A 5,880-nucleotide genomic window follows, 5' to 3' on the forward strand; every position below is an offset into this window, starting at 1 on the left:
GATCACATATTCTTGACATTCGAACACTTTGATGCATTCGCAGCTGTTGTGGTATAACTTGAAAGGTCGTAAATTCAATCAGAAGCAGCGAACTCAAACAATTTTGTTTAAACTAATCAGAAGCCTGTTTTATCATTAGCTTATGTTGTCATGTGTAAAATCATAACTTCTTACAATGTATCGCATGATTAGAAATCTTACACGCTTTTCGTCTTTGGAGAACGTAAAAACCAATATAATTGTTCAAGCTTTGCATTGTTCAGGAAAGGTTTCAAGCACCTCTGTTGGCATATATTTTTAGGATTTTGGAACTGTATATCTAAGAATAAACAATAGAAGTATGAAAAATAATACAGCATTGACTAACAAATCAATGAATCCAAAGGTCAATAAGCAAATTTGAATGTCTGACATTCACGAAACTAGGTATATATACTATAGTAACTTGAAATAAATCTCGTTTCAATAACCAACAATAAACAAAAAATAAATGCAATGTATAGTACAGATTAGTATGTTGCATGAACATAATCATCTTTACTATAACTTAGTCATTCTTACTTAGTAATTTGTTAACTTTACCATTAATTAAAAATAATGAACAAGACCCTTCATACTATAACTTATGAGCATATTCTTTCTTACAAAAACATACGAACTTAATCACTCTTACCATAATTTATTACCATAGTTATTCACATTGTAACTTATAAACATCACCATTTTCACTATAACGTATGAATATAAACATTTTTACTGTAGCTAATAATCATGATAATTCTTACAATAACTTACAAACAAAATCATTCTTACATAAACTCACGAACGTAATCATTTTCACGATAACTTACGAACATAATCATTCAGGCTATAACTTGTGAACATAATCAATACCACTTTAATTTATGACAATAATCATTCTTTTTATAACTTATTAACATATTCATTTTTTAATAAACACAGTCATTCTTACTATACCTTATGAACCAATTCATTCTCCTCAATAATTTATGAATGTAGAAAAGAAAGGTGGAAGATTGGAAATTATTGAAAAGTTTCATACCACAATTTTGAAATTTGGACATCAGAAAATGTTTGAGTTAAATACTACTCTCGGCAGTATGAAATGAAATTTTCTATTTTTTTTTTTTTGGATTTTTTGAGTTTAAACAGATTTAAGTCGTAAAAACGACTCATTTCCTCCGAGACACAAAAGGATGAACACTAATTGGCATCGAGAGCATTTTTTACTATCTGCCCAAGAAAGAGTACTGTAAACAAAATTTACGTCATAACGTCTGTAACACAGTCTTAGCCAAATTATTTTAGAATACTGCAACAATGCCAGTACAACTCTACATCGTATTATCTGTGACATAATTATGGTACAGTCATTATACACATTACAAAGCGGGAGTTTTATAGTAATCATGCTGTCTGTCCACATTTTAATTTCAAGTCCTATGAAACCACCAATGGAATTAGATACATTGTCACAATGCTTCATTGCATGATGCCATCCCATTTTTCGTTTCTTTGTTTTTTTGTTTTACATCTAAATGACTTTTAGAGTTTTCCTAAATTGTATCTGGGACGGGGATATCACAAAATGAGCTTTGCATACACTTTAAGATTGTTTCTGGTTTTATAAGGATCCAGACATCTTAGGAAAAACAACAAATTTGACCTTTCTATTATCCACAAATGTTTGACAAGTGTCGATCAAATTCGACATTGATGTATTTTTATTATACGTGCATCGTTAATTTTTTATCAGACTTTGGACGACTACTTTTATTATAACATAAGAAGTTTAATAAGTGTATAAGATGATTAAGTAATTGCACCTTATATAAACAAGAAACTACATTAAACTCCAAGACACTGCACTGAAACAAACCTTTAAATGTAGGGACAAAAATCTGGACATGGCTCATTATTTTGGATTGAAATAAAGGGATATTCGTTGATCATTTATTACTGTTAAGATTAGTTCATAAATACTCCGAACGATGTTATTTCGTGATCCTTTACAATCGAAACACCCTAACAAAATCAAATTTCAAAAGAAAGGAGATTCATGTGGTCATTACAAATTTTAATATATATCGAATTATCCGTTTCATAAAACAATCACACATTTTACAGTATATACAGAAATGGATTGCTTGTAAATTCGTAAAATTGATTATACCTTCGTCAATAATCTTCATGAGTTTATGTCTCTATAATTTCTAAATAAAAAGTCTAAGCGATGCAATCGCTAACTACCGAACTGTTTTAATAATTAATCTTCCTGTAGATGTAAACCACATGGCCCATTTTTCTCTTAACTCAGTTTGACGTATCAAATACACGGGTAAAATTAAAAGCGAAGGTTCATCGTAAAAGATCATGTAAACAGTCCATTTTACATGATGAATAGAAAATGCTTTATTTTCTGTTTTTGTTATATACATGCATGGTATCACAATATAGTGAATTCAGATTCTTGTCCAAAAATGCTTGAAATATCTTCAAACAAATAGTAATTCTTTGTGACAAATGACCAAATATGTAGGAAGTCTTAAACATGAGTAATTGTAAATAACTTGTGTAAGTGATTGTAAAACGCAGATACAGGGCGGGTGTTAATGGAAAGCTCTCATATACCCGGTTGTTCAGATATCTCTTACCAAGACTTGATTTGAAATCAAAAAGCTGCGCCCATTAATTACAAAGACTTGATTTGAACACAAATAGCTCCTCCCCTAAAAGACAAAGACTAAAATCATTTAATGATAATAACACTCTAAGTGCGTCTACTCTAGTTTGTATGTACATGTTCACCTTATAGACATGCAGAGAGTGATACATCCATATTTTTTTCCAATTCTAATAGTAAAAGTGCGTCAAGTATGCATCATTTGTGACTTGGAAATAAACGGTAACAAATAATTAAGAAGGTTGCGAAATTGAACAAAAGAGAATTGGTTATATAGAAATATGTTGTAAGAAATAATGGGTTGTGTTTTTCAATTACAATTGACTAAATATTTTTACTTATCTTTTTATTTTCCTAATTACGTTGTCAACTTTAATACAAATCGTACTCATTAAAAAATTGGGTTTCGGAATTGACATAAACTTTCGACATACCGTTGTTTTTACTTACATGATTCTCATTTGAACCTGTACTTAGCTTATTAAAATTGCCCTATTCTGATTTGGTTTCTTTATTTTGTCTTCTGCCCTTGTTCTTCGAGATTTTCATATCGATTGATAACCTTGGTGTCACTTTGGACTGTAGTTTAAAAGTTGTAATTTGTGAACATACATCATGCAATGATATCAGTCTAAAACTATGCGAATCTGTTCTCACCATTTTTATACGTTTGGAATATCAATTTACCATTTGAATGGTGTTTGATGTGTGACCTAGGCGTTTTTGTTTCATCAAACAGAAATCAAATTCTATTGATAACAGTTGATATCTGGGATAAAAGACTACATACTAATCGTCCGTAACAATCCAGCATCACTTGAAACTCGTCAGTTTATTTTTCGTCTTTCAAACGAGCCAATTTATCTGAACAAAATGTTTTGTTCAATCTATTGTTGATTTATTTAACCTCTCGTTTTTTCATAAAAGTACAATTTATAGGAAAAGTCAATGAACGAACAAGGATATGACGCGCATAATTTTGGTTTAACTGTAAAATGATGCAACGACTTTTTTTCAATATTATTAATTCACATTTAAACTACTACTTCCACACACCCCCTATGTTTGCAAATTGCCAAAACTTATTTTTTTGGCTTATTTGCAATGGCCGTTCTTTTCTTAAAAAGTATGTGGTTTTTCTCCTTTATCTTCAATTTATACATTGTCTAGTGTCCCTTTATTCGTCATTTGGTCTCTTTTTTTTGCGTGTTGTGTTCGTGTTTTTACCTTTGTTCTCTTGGATTTCAATTCTGCTCATTTCATTTAAAGTACGATAATAAGCTATGCTGCTGTAATTATAAATTTATAAATAGAAAAACATTGTGGAATAAGTGAAATATTTAGAAACATTGTAAAAAGTGTGTGTGATCTTTTCTACTTTAAAAAATAACAATGAAGGAAAAAGAAAGTAAGCGCGCTTCTTCAAATATGTTGAGTATGTTAGAAAATAAACATTTAAAGCAAATTGGAACATTTCATACCTGTGGAAATAACATTAACCAGAAAAAGTTAACTTTCGCATGTTGGAAAATGGCTTGCGGCGTGGTCTCAGTTCCTGTTGACTATTTTATTGGTAAAAAAAAACAGTGACCTATAAGTGTTAACCTACGTTTTACGTTATATGTAAATCAGTTTTTGTATTTTTGATAAGAAAAGAGCAGAATTATCAGAATACAATAGCAGTAAAACCTTTGATTTTTCAACTCTCTTAAACTTCTGTTTCCCATACTCCGTTAAAAACCCAACTAAAAAAAAACCCACTATACATCGTTAATACTTCAAAAAAACCGTACACCTAGATGCAGATATGAAGTACGAGGTAGAAATTCTTCTTACTTTGTATAAAACAATTCCAAATCATCTTTCAAATATATTGAAGATGTTTTCAAAATGCTGGAAATTTTTACCAACATATTTGTCCTCGGTGGTGGACGTATTTTTCATCATACGGTCGACATTGCAATGGGAACTACTCTACATTAACTCGCTGACCTATTCCTTCATTCTTACTAGGCTAACTTTAAAGCTGATCTAATCCAAAGGGAAGGAACATCATTTAGCCATATCTTTAGATCTCAGTTTTTGCTATATTGAAGACGTTTGGTCGTAAAACAATCCTAGATTCGGGGATTTAATACATGTTAAGGAATCCCCGGTCTCCTTTTATACATTCTGAAGTCTCTTCATTAAGATTCATCTCCTTAAACACGATCATATGACAATAGGAACTATGGTGGAATTATACGGCTAAGGAACGACAACCGCAACAAATAACGATACATTTAATATATTTTTCTTGTCATATATGCTGCTGTACACGTTTAACCTCACTATAATTCGGGAAAAAAGATAAATTCAGTTCAAAATAATTACTATGAACCTAATAAAATGTAAGGCTTAACACCCATAGCAAATACTCTTTAAGACCCTTGTGATACCTTGTAGAAATTACATCAAAAGGCTCACTAGGATGCAAAGTATTATGCTCTTAAATGATAACTCGAGCTCGCCGCATAATCTCTTACGTCTTGATCGTGCTGATCGCAGACCATCATTACGTTTGTAGGTCTTCGGGGGTACCTCAGGGGAATCGACAATATGCATTTGGCGACCGATCTAATTACAAATTTCGTCAGTTCCCGACATAGTTAATACATGTCCTTCCAAAGTCCAAATAGGGAAAATCAGTCCAAACACCATTAATTAAATATTTTACCGTTCAAGAAAGTTCAACCGCGATAAAAAATGATACCAAAATTTGGTTTAATGATATAAGGGAGACAAACATCCAAAATCGACAAAATTAAATTAAGTCACAAAAATCACCAAAAACTATGCTTCATTCATAAATGATTTGTTTTAAATTTTGAACTTGATATCACGAAGCAAATAAATCATGCGATAATAAACAACGCGGGGCCAAAAATCTACTAGAAGATTTTTTAAAAAGTGCCTTTTTCTGAGGCAAATATATTGGTGTTGATGGTAATTTCGTTGTCAGACGTCATAACGTCTTACAAAATCGAACAGAAGTGTCTATTATTATATGATGGTTTTAACCATAATTTACTGTAATCCATAGCTCCTCAGCTCGTACCTTTGTGAGAGATACATGAATAACTGAAAAGTATAGAATTGACGGAAAAAGATGAAATAAATGAATTTTAAAAACCAGG

The sequence above is a fragment of the Perna viridis genome, chromosome 10, assembly GCF_037379345.1.
Source record: "Perna viridis isolate PV_CMFRI_1.1 ecotype Kerala chromosome 10, ASM3737934v1, whole genome shotgun sequence".
Lineage (NCBI taxonomy): Eukaryota > Metazoa > Mollusca > Bivalvia > Mytilida > Mytilidae > Perna > Perna viridis.